Source organism: Mastomys coucha, unplaced genomic scaffold (genome assembly GCF_008632895.1).
Source record: "Mastomys coucha isolate ucsf_1 unplaced genomic scaffold, UCSF_Mcou_1 pScaffold13, whole genome shotgun sequence".
NCBI lineage: Eukaryota > Metazoa > Chordata > Mammalia > Rodentia > Muridae > Mastomys > Mastomys coucha.
In genome coordinates this window covers 30957218-30969652 of record NW_022196895.1, presented here as the reverse complement: position 1 = coordinate 30969652, position 12435 = coordinate 30957218, and positions in this window count along the sequence as shown.

Sequence of the window (12435 nt, the reverse complement as noted above, 5' to 3'; positions counted from 1 at the left end):
ACTCCATAAAGTTGCCCTCTGACCTACACACACACATAAACACATACACATACACACACACACGCCACATTCCTACATACACACTGTGCACACATACAATAATTTTAAAATTTATGTACTTATTTGTATACTTATTTATTTTTGTTTTTTGGAGACAGGGTTTTTCTGTGTAACCCTGGATGTACTAGCACTCACCTTGTAGACCAGGCTGGCCTGGAACTTGGAGATTTGCCTGTCTCTGCCTCCCAAGTGCTGAGATTAAAGGCAATTGTGACATCATTGCTTAGCTAAATAATTTTTTAAAGATATACTTATATGCAACTCTTTTTTTAAAAGATTTATTTATTTATTTGATGTATATGAGTACACTGCTGTTGTACAGCCTTCATGTGGTTGTTGGGAACTGAATTTTAGGACCTCTGCTTGCTCCAGTCGGCCCCACTCGCTCAGTCCCTGCTCGATCCGGCCCAAAGATTTATTTATTATCATACATAAGTACCCTGTAGCTGTCTTCTGACACACCAGAAGAGGCGTCAGATCTCATTACGAGTGGTTGTGAGCCACCATGTGGTGGCTGGGATTTGAACTCAGAACCTTCGGAAGAGCAGTCAGTGCTCTTACCCGCTGAACCATATCACCAGCCCATGCCACTCTCTTGAGAAGCCACACCCACCTACCTGTCTTCCTTACTGTCTAATTTTCAAGACAATTAATTTTCTTTAGTCCTGGATCTCCAGGGACACCAGGCTGGCCTTGAAATTCCAGAGATTGGCCTGCCTCTCGAGTGCTGGCATGAAAGATGTGTGCCACCACACCCAGGCACCACGCCTACCTTTCTTGGCTCTCTATAACTGTCCTTTTCCTAAGCCTCTCTTTCTAACAGCACCATTAATGAATATGCATGCATGCCATGATGGATATATATAAAGAAAAGCACATAATTTTAGTTCTTTCTTTTTAAGAAATCTAGAGAAAGTATCATTCAGGCACTGTACCACTCTAGTCCTTAGACTCAGAACTTTTCCTTATTATTATTTTATGTGTATGGGTCTTTTGCCTGCATGTATGTCTGTGCACCACGCGCATGCCTACGGCCCACAGAGGTCAGATCTTGGATCTTCAGGGGCTGTAATTACAGATGGTTCGGGGCTACCATGTGGGTGCAGGGAATCAAACCAGGGACCTCTGGAAAAGCAACTAGTGCTCTTACCTGCTGAGCCATCTCTCCAGCCTCCGACCTCAGAACTTTTAACAAAGAACTTGATCTACACTGGAGAGCCAGATTGTGTCAAATACTCATCCTCATCCTGAGAGTAACGGGAAACTGTTGAAGAGTTTAAACAAGATTTTGACTTGTATTTTTAAAGGATTGCTTTTGTTACAGTGAGGATAACACTGGGGGACAGTGGTGGTCCTGGAGCAATAGATAAAAGTGAATAGCAGGGGAGATACAGAGAGAAAAGGGACAGATTAAAGAGGTATTTAGGAGGTCACACTTCTGGGACTTGGTTTAATTGGATATGGGGTGAGGAAGAATCCTTGATAACAATGTAGAACCAGAGGGGAGATAACAGGTAAGTTCTTACATGGGACGCCTTTGAAGTGCCTCTGAAATGTCTAAGGGCCAAAAATGAGTTGGCAGCTTGATATGTGGTCTAGAACTCCAGGGAGAGGCCAGAGCTGAAGATGATAACTGTGTGGGTTATTTGCATATGGATAGTTCAAAGAGAACAGGTTAAGTTTATGTGAAGAGAGAGAAGAGAGTGAGAAGAAGAGTCTGCTCCTGCCACTATTGCCTTCCCTGCCTGCCATCTGTACCTCAAACTGAGCCACACCAGGCTTTTCCTACCTTAAGTTGCCTTTGTTAGCTATCTTGCCAACAAGATAAGTGATTAATACAGAACCTCAGAGGATCCCTCTGAGCCTCTCAGGAATCCATGAGCTCTGAGCTAGCTAGCCATATGTCAACTCGACCCATAAACTAGAGTCATCTGAAAGGAGGGAATCTCAATTGAGAAAATACCTCCATAAGATCTGACTATTGGGGCTGGAGAGATAGCTCAGTGGTTAAAAACACTGACTGTTCTTCCAGAAGTCTGAGTTCAAATCCCAGCAACCACATGGTGGCTCACACTCATCTGTAATGAGATCTGATGCCCTCTTCTGGTGTGTCTGAAGACAGCTACAGTGTACTTATATATAATAAACAAATAACTCTTTTTTTTTTTTTTAAAGATCTGACTATAAAACATTTCCTTACTTAGTGATTGATGGGAAAGGGCTCAGCCCATTGTGGGTGGTGCCACCCCTGGGCCGTGGGGAAGCAAGCCAGTAAGCAGCACCCCTCCATAATCTCTGCGTCAGCTCCTGCTTCCTGAATCCTGCCCTGTAAGAGTTCCTGTCCTGACATCCTTCAATGATGAACGGGCTTGGAAACATTAGCAGAATAAGCCCTTCCTTCCCCAACTTGCTTTTTTTGTCATGATGTTTTAATCATAGAAATAGAGACCCTAACTAAGACAAGGTTAGAATCATTTTCTTAGTACTCTACAATGCTTCTTCTCACACTTGCAATGGTGGTGCCAAAGTAACTATGGGCAAAACAGCCTGCCCCTAGAAAGAGATCCCAGCAGTAGTGAACTGTCCGAGCAGTGGCTGGCAGACTCTCCACTAGCTACACTCACTGAGGAGTACCCATGGTAAAACAGTAAAGAAAATTATTTATGTCGACTAATCCCATGCTCGAGTATATCTTTTGAGGACTCTGACAGAATTGGAGCACTCATGAAGCCTGGTTGCATGCTAGGTGAAGCCACCTTCTCCAGGAGTGACTCTTCTGCACTTGTTACCGGCTCGAGCTGAACTAGCCTTGGTTTTTTTTTTTCATGGAGTTCCATCTTACTTGAAAGAATGACTGAGACAGAAACTTCAGTTATTCGGATTTGAGGATTTGGCAGATAGTTTCCCAAAAATGAACATAGTGAGCCTGTCACTTCAAGGAAAACAACAAGGAGTATTTGTTGCCAATAATAAAGTCCAAGCTTTCAAATGAAAAAAATTAGAATTCTGGAACACTTGTGTCTGCTACCATGAACTTGAATGCGTCCTAATACTTAGAGACTTCTGTTATGAGATTGATGGTGGTTTAATGAATGTGATCTTTAAAGTAACTATATAATAAAATGCATGGTGGTACATGCCTTTAAACCCAGTACTAGGGAAGCAGAGGCAGGAGGATTTTTGTGAGTTCCAGGACAACCAGAGCTATGGAAAGAGACCCTGTCTTAAAACCCAAACAAACAAACAAACAAAAAACAACAGCAGGGCTGGAGAGATGGCTCAGCGGGTAAGAGCACTGACTGCTCTTCCAGAGGTCCTGAGTTCAAATCCCAGCAACCACATGGTGGCTCACAACCATCTGTAATGATATCTGACGCCCTCTTCTGGTGTGTCTGAAGACAGCTACAGTGTACCTACATATAATAATAATAATAATAATAAAAAAACAGCAAAAGAAACTACTATGTAGAAACCACACCCGGACCAATGCAGAGATTAACGTATCCTGAGGAACCCAGCCCCAATGGATACATCAACATCACAGCTCCTGGGTCAGAAAAGATCCTCTAGAGGCAGGTGGAAAGACTGTGAAAGGCAGACTAACAAGGAGTCTTCTGTGAGGCAGTCCCTCTTAGAAATGGCTGAGTAAAGAAGATCAGAACAATGGCAACACCAACAGACATGCTAACATGGGAGGGGAAGTCTTAGGGGTTCCCCACTCCTACACAAAGAACTACAGGCAACTACTGACTGCTGGGAGGAGGAGGAGCCCCACTTAGGGATGAGTTTTGTTTTTTGGGTTTTTTTTTTATTTATTTATTTTATGTGTAGCTGTAGAGATGGCTGTGAACCATCATGTGTGTGGCTGCTGGGAAAAGAACTCAGGACTTCTGCCGGCCCAGCTCGCTCCGGCGTAATTTACTTCAGCTGTCTTCAGACGCAGCAGAGCAGCAGAAGAGGGCATCCGATCTCATTACAGGTGGTTGTGAGCCACCATGTGGTTGCTGGGATCCAAACTCAGGACCTTCAGAAGAGCAGTCAGTGCTCTTACCCGCTGAGCCATCTCGACAGCCCAGGGATGAGGTTCTTTATTGGCCATCCAATACAGAATGTTCAGTCTTGAAACCATATATGTATACAAACAACGAAAACAGACTCAGTGAGTTCTATTTATATATAGGTATGTATACACACACACATATGTAACAAATATAATCAAAGAAAAAAAGAGGCTATCAACTTGAGAGTGGTGGAGAATGGGAGCAATTCTGTAGACGGTAACTGAAAGAGGCAAGGGGAAGGAAAGAGAGGGTAAGTGATGTAATCCTATTTCAATTAAAAACATTATCAAATTAAATTAAGGGGGAGGGAAGGAAATACTATGTGCTGAGCCTATAAGATGGCTCTGCAGATAAAGGTGCTTGTCATTTGTCCTAGCTTGCTTTCTGTGGCTATGATAAAATACTGATAAAAATTAACTTGGTAAATAAAAGGGTCTACTTGACTTACAGGTTACACTCCATCATTGAGGAAGGCCAGGGGAGAACACTGCTTCCTGGCTCTCTTCCAGGCTCATGGTCAACTGCCTCTTTAAAAAAGATTTATTTATTTTATGTGCATGTATGTTTTGTTAGCATGTATATCTATTACAGTACCCACACAAGTAGCAGAAGAGAACGTCCCTTAGAACAAGAGCTGTTAGCCATCATATGGGTGATGGGAACTGAAGCTTCAGCTACCTTTCTTATACGGTCTAGGACCACCAGCACAGGGACAGCACTTCCAGGTGGACTGGACCCTTCTCCATTAATTAGAAATCAAGAAATACCCCCATAGACACACCCACAGTCCAATCTGATGGCAGAAACTCCTTATCCCTCTTCCCAGGAGTCTCTAGTTCATGTCAGATTGATAAAGATTGGCTTTAGTGAAAGCCTCCCATTCTGAGTTCAACTCCTAGCAAATGGCGTAACTTCCAAATGTATGCCATGGCATGGACTCACTCGAAACCACACACACAGACTCAGACACAAACACAATCTAATAATAAGTATATAAAGTCTAGAAACTAGTGTTCTTGGTTTATATAGCAAGTTACAGGCCAAGTAAGGAATATAATGAGAACCTGTCTCAAAAAAAAAAAAAAAAAAAGGTATGTGTGTTGTAGTTGTGTGTGTGCCAATAGCAGTTAGAGAGATGGCTTATAGAGGACCCAGGTTCAGTTTCCAGAACTCACATGGTGGCTCATAGATTCCAGGGTATCCAACAGTCTCTTCATACTTCTTCAGGCACTAGGCACACAGGTGGAACGCAGACATACATGGAAGAAAAACATCCATACACATAATAAAATGAATCTTTAATTTTTTAAAGGAAATTAAATCCTACATTGAGTTTTGGGGGGGGCATGTTATATTCAGGTTTTGGTTTGGTTTGGTTTGGTTCGGTTTGGTTTGGTTAGGTTTGGTTTGGGTTGGGTTGGTTTGGTTTGGGTTGGGTTGGTTTGGTTTGGGTTGGGTTGGTTTGGGTTGGGTTGGTTTGGTTTGGTTTGGTCTGCCCTGAGATAGTAGGGTCTGCCTACTTTGTCCTGACTGTCCTGGAACTCACTATGCAGGGGGCAGATAGGGTCAGGCTTGATTCTAAAATGACAGAACATTCAATTTGTCCCGTGTTTTGCATGAATTTCCTCTTGAGTTCACAGGCTCCTAACTCAGCAGAATTAAAATGGGATAAAGTAATTAGAGCAGCAGCCTGTGAGGATATTCTGGCCTGGTGTGCAAAGAAAATGGAGGGCAGGGGGAGGAGAGAAGAGACACACAGAGCAGAGGCCAGGTGAGAGCCCCCTGAGATCACCTTCCTAAGAGTCTACTCCGACTTGCTCTTTCCAATCAGGCCCCTCTTCCCATTTCTGGTCCTTTCTCTTCTTCCTTCTGTTTCAGATGTATTTTGGGAGTAGGGGGTGGTGCTAGAGAGATGGCTCAGTGTTTAAGAGCATTGACTGTACCTTCTAGAGGACCTGAGTTCAATCCCCAGAAACCACATGGTGACTCACAACCATCTGTAATGGGATCTGATCCCCTTTTCTGGGTGTCTGAAGACGGCAAGTGTATTCATATATATTAAATAAATAAATAAATAAATCTTTTAAGAATTTTTTTTGGCTTTTGTTTCTTGTTTTTATTTGAGGTGTGTGTGTGTGTGTGTGTGTGTGTGTGTGTGTGTGTATGTGAATGTCAAAGGACAGCTTGCAGGAGTCAGTTTTCTCCTTCTACCAAGCCGGTCTTGGAAGTTTGGCAGCAAGCATCTTCACTCACTGTGACCCTCCTACTGCTGAGGGCTCATTATGTCAGGCCCCGCCTTGCCACATATAGCTACGCCTCTCTCCAACCTCCTGGTAATAGCCACGCCTCTCTACAAGTTCCTGTTCCGCCAGAAGTCCCGCCTCCAGGGACTGAAGATGAAGCTGCTGATTGGGCCAAGTTGCTGACGGACTTGGGGGAGGGGTTTTGCTTTATCTACCTGTTTGCTTGTAACAAAGAGAATTTAATTAATGATGGCAGACTGAAAGCACACCAAGTGTCGGTCTAATTTTTTCAAATCCCTTCCTGCATTTCTGGTACCCTTAATTTTTCAGGCCCTGACTCCCATTCCAGAAGACCCATTGGTATGTGTGGCTGCAGGTGGCTACAACTCACCACCCTCTCAAGTCCTTCCTTCAGACACTTCCACTAGATTCTTCTTCCCTCTGCCAATACTGAACTCATTCTTTGTCACATTTGTTGTGGCTTTGTACTTGCACTGATAACATGGGCTGCTCTTGCTTCCCTGTTCTATTCTCTCCTGAGACCACTGCTTGTTCAGCCTCTACATTTCATTTATATCCTACCTCTTGAGTGAGCTGCCACATCATAATGACAAAACTCTCTTGGTCCCTGTGTTAGTCACTTTCTGTTCCTGTGATAAGACACTATGACCAAAGCAACTTATAAAAGAAAGCGTGTACTTTGGCTTAAGCTTTCAGATGTTGGAGCAAAGGAACTCACATCTTGATTCACAGCCACAGAAAGAGAAAGAGAACCTGGGAATCAAATGAGTCTTTTTAAATCTCAAAGCCTGCCCCCAGTGACACATACCTCTTCCAACAAGCCTTTTAGATCTTTCCAAATAGTCCTGCCAACTGAGGACCAAATTGTCACACATATGAGCCTTTTCATTCAATCACCACAGTGCCTCATAATGACTCCTAAATTTGTTTAGCACTATAAGAGTTAATCTTGGGGCTGGAGAGATGGCTCAGTGGTTAAGAGCACTGACTGCTCTTCCAAAGTTCAAAATCCCACTAACTACATGGTGGCTCACAACCATCCATAATGAGATCTCACTCCCTCTTCTGGAATGTCTGAAAACAGCTATAGTGTACGTACATATAATAAATCTTAAAAAAAAAAAAAAAAGAAAAAGAGTTGATTGTCACCTTGATGGGATTCAAAGTCAACATGAAGAAAAAACACTAAGTATATTGTGGTGGTTTGAATAGGTATGGCCCCCATAGGCTCATATGTTTGAGTGTTTGCACATTAGGACTGGAACTATTAGGAGGCATGGACTTGTTGGAGTAGGTTTAGCCTTCTTGTGTAAGTGTGTCACTGTGGAGCAGGCTTTGAGGTCACAAATGCTCAAGCTATGCCTAGTGTGGAAATGCAATCCCCTTCTGCTGCCTGCGAATCAAGATGCAGAACTCTCAGCTCCTTCTCCAGCCCTATGTCTGTTTGTATGCCGTCATACTTCCTGCCATGATGATAGCGAACTAAACCTCTGAACTTGTAAGCTAGCCACAATTAAATGCTTTCCTTTGTAAGACTTACTTGTGGTCAGGGCTGGAGAGATGACTCAGTGGTTAAGAGCCCTGACTGCTCTTCCAGAGGTCCTGAGTTCAAATTCCAGCAACCACATGATGGCTCACAACCATCTGTAATGAGATGGGATACCCTCTTCTGGTGTGTCTGAAAACAGCTACAGTGTAGTCATATACATAAAATAAATAAATCTTAAAAAAAAAAAAGAGAGTTGCTGTGGTCATGGTGTCTCTTCACAGCAATGGAAACTCTACAACATATATTAATGAGGCATTTTCTTGATTAGAAGAACTGAGTTAGGAAGATCTATCCTGATTGTAAGTGGCACCATTTCTGTAGCTGGGATTGTAGACTGAATAAAAGGAGAGCAAGCTGAGCATCAGTGCTCATCTCTTGGCTTCCTGACTGTGATGGTAATGTGAGCAGCTGCTTTTCACTCCTGCTGCCCTGCCTCCCCATCTTATCTTTTTGTCAAGTATTTTGCTGGAGCAATAAAGCCAATAATGTTAGCATTCCTCTAGGCTCCACCCCAGAGTTGCCTGGCAACAGCCAGGTATGCCTGACTCAGTATAAAAGGGGCTGCTTGCCCCCTCCTCACTCTTACTCTCTTACTATTTTCACTCTCTGTCCCTTCTCAGCCATTCCCCGCCTACCTCTCTCTGAGTGTTCATGACTGGCCTCTACTCCTCTACTCTCTGTCTTTCTCTTTATCTCTCTCTTTCTCTGTTTCTCCTCCCTCCTCAACTCCCTTCCCCATGCCCTAAATAAATTCAGTTCCACACTATATCTGCCACATGGCTGAAGGGAAAGGGATGTCTCAGCATGGACCCGCAGAGGCACCCTCTTCCACCTCACCAAACCACGTGCTTCTTTTCTTTCTTTCTTTAAAGATTTATTTTATTTTTTTATGTATATGAGTGTACACATAGTTGTGAGCCTTCATCTGGTTGATGGGAATTGGCTTTTTAGGACCTCTGCTCGCTGTGGTCAATCCTGGTCAACCTCACTCCGGTCAGCCCCTGCTAGCTCCGGCCCAAAGATTTATTTATTATTATAAATAAGTACACTCTAGCTGTCTTCAGGCGCACCAGAAGAGGGCATCAGATCTCATTACAGGAGGTTATGAGCCACCATGTGGTTGCTGGGATTTGAACTCGGGACCTTTGGAAGAGTAATCTGTGCTCTTACCCGCTGAGCCATCTCACCAGCCCCTCTTCTTTCTTTTATAAAACATAACATTGTTGCCATGACTTGGATTTAGAAACCCACAGGTTCACATCTCTGGCTGCCTGCCACATGAAATTACAGCCATCACTAGACCTACCTACCCAAACACTGGAAGATTGGTAAGATTCCCATTCTAGTTGACAGTCAGGACCCCTTCTCCCAAAGAGGTTTTGCCACCCTCTATGGTCCCTATGACTGGCCTTCCAGCCCATTCCCCAGTTTAGGACTTCAACCCTTGGGTGATCCCTTCCTCTCAAAAACTGTTTTCTCTCCATGCTGAAGAAAAAGTCTAAGCTTAGGTAAACTGTTCTCCCTTGGGCCCAGGGCCCACTCAGCCATTTAGCTTCCATGTGATGGCCCAGTAAGTATAGACTTGGCTGCATGCTCTGTGGTTACTAGTTTATTCTCAGGATGCCAATAGGAATATTTAAATAATGTCCCTCATCCAATGGGCATCTCATCTCCTTCAACTGTGCCTCCAGGTTCTCCTCTGGGATGTCTCCTGGAAAATCTCAAATCTCTAAAACTAACACCTGACTTAAAGGCATCCAAACATGTACACCTTTGCAATAAGGTTTGGCCCTAGTACCCATTACGTAAGGACTCCAAGTGGCAACTTAACTGGCACTTTAAAAACCAAACTTTTACAACTCTCTCACTAGAGATCCATGGGCCATTCCCTTCCCCCCTTGTTTGCTCCCCACTTTGTTTCTTTGCTCTCTCTCCCGATTCCCCACCCCCTTGATTCTGCTGCCCAGAGTTCCCACACCATCCAACCCTTGCTCTCTCGACTATCCTCAGCTCTCCACATTCTCTCTCACAGGGACTCTGCTCCTGCAAGCTCAACTCAACTGTCTGGTGCTGTCTGGTGCTCTGTGACACAAGCATGAGCTTTCTCCCCATTGACCGCCCTGAGTGCAATCACTCTCCTGCCTGAGCAGAGTTGTTAGGAGAGAGAATGCTGCTTTAGGCACTGCTCTCTGTCCTGGCCTTCTTGTCCAGACTCTGCTCTGCCAAGCCACGGGCACACTTGTTGTATGGCCCTCACACTGCGCTGCTTAATTCATCTGAATGTGTGTCTTTGCTGTGCTTCTGTTGTTCCATTCTAAGATACACAGCCACATTTCTACAGCTCCATGCTAAGGCAGAACATGTGACTTTGCTCCAGGCAGAGTGGTAGCTTCAGTGCCATCTTAGATAAGGGCAGTCCCTAGTTCGTTGCCTTTAGGAGTACAACATGTCAAAGTCACTTAGCAATTAAGATAAGGTTTTCATTCTCTCCTGCCTTGGTAAATAATGATTTCTAAACAGTAAAAAGTTAAAGACTGGGGGCTGAAGAGATGGCTCAGCAGTTAAGAGCACTGACTGCTCTTCCAGAGGTCCTGAGTTCAATTCCCAGCAACCACATGGTGGCTCACAACCATCTTTAATGAGATCTGATGCCCTCTTCTGGTGTGTGAAGATGTAGACAGTGGCAGTGTACTTATATAAAACAAATAAGTCTTTAAAAAAAGTTAAAGACCACTGCCTTAAATAAATGCCTAGCCTTGTTTTTGCTACTGTTATTACCTCATAGTGTGCTCTCTTTATTTGCTAGATACATGTAGAACAAGTAATTAAACAAACACAGATTGTCTAATTCAGATATGCTTAATAGACTAGCTCTCAATCTTGACAAAAATCTGCTAAATGTAACATTAAATGTTTAAACTTACGACACAAACTCCCAAAGCCTAACAGTGATGGCCACCCCCGCCCCCCAGGGTCTCCAAGAAGATAATGGGCACAGAGACAAGACTGCCTGGATTGTTGTATGATAACCACTGAAAAACACTGCCTCATTGCCTTGCATGCTGCCAGGGCTTGGCCTACACTGTGGACAAACAGAGGATACCCAGAAAATTAATTGTCTCATATTGCCTAAGTCAAGGTGGGTCATTTCTTTGAAAGTACCTACTCCACAGGAAAAAGCTTTTTGTCTTCTGGGCCTGACGGCCAGACTGACTCTGCCCAAGTTGTCATGGAGACCAGAACAGTACCTGGAAACTGTTTAGGTAGTGGACCATCGACCAATCTCGGTCATTTTAATTAATACATGACTCCTAGATTATAATTTGTTCTTCCCAGATTTCTGACTACACTGAGAGCTAAGTTAACTGTAGTTTGATAGCTAGACAATAGACCTAGCTCCTTACCCCAAGGTAAATTTGTTAAGACTACCAGATCTCTTATCAAAAGACAGAAAGGTTTGCCTTGCTCATAGACTTCACGATAAATGATACAGAAGTTCCTAGGTAAGCTTTCACAGATGTAACCTTCTGTTGCTTCCTTAGCTAAACTCAATTTCCAGGGACTAAAAGCTTCATATTTCCTCTCCTTGTTAAGCCATTGTCCTAACATTAACCAATAGAGTTGGAGTTTTTTTGTTTTGCTTTGCTATTTTTGTTTTTGTTTTTGTTTTTTGAGACAGGGTTTCTCTGTGTAGCCCTGGCTGTCCTGGACCTCACTCTGTAGACCAGGCTGGCCTTGAACTCAGAAATCTGCGTGCCTCTGCCTCCCAAGTGCTGGGATTAAAGGTGTGTGTCACCACCGCCTGGCAACCAATAGAGTTCTAACCCCAATAAAACATTCCACTATATTATCCACTTTTATAATCACAAATTCAGTTTCCTTTGGTTGTCTTTTATCTATGGACTTAAGGTATTTCTCATGCTAAATCTATATGATCAGCTATCATATTCACAAGGTCAAGGTTTTGAGTTTTCTTTGTCTTTTAAATGTAAACTTAAAAATGTTTCTTGCTATGCTATTCAGTCTCCTAGACAGAAGGAAAAGGCCCTTCTTGTTCCTTCTGCTCCACAAAAGTTTTTTTGTCTTCCCTAAGCTCATCTTAAAGACTATTCATGTTGTTAACAAATTTATCTCTTTTGTAAACTTATAAACTACAGGAAACTCACTCAGATCAACCTCTCATGGATCAAATAGACTCCATCCAGATAAGTAAACCTGCCAATCAATAGCTTCAGTCCCCACTTGCTGCCTATTCCAAGAGGATGGGATTCCTCTCCTGTGCCCCATGATTGGAACTCCCCTCTCCCCCAACCACCAAGACCTAAGGGTTTCAAATATATACCTAAGAAAAATTTTTTCTCCCAAATGTATTTTATTCTCAACCTCTAATGTGTGTGTGTGTGTGTGTGTGTGTGTGTGTGTGTGTGTGTATCTGTGTCTGTGTCTGTGTGTCTGTGTATATTTCAGCATCTTGCCAAGTCCAGGAGTTTACTCAAAATCT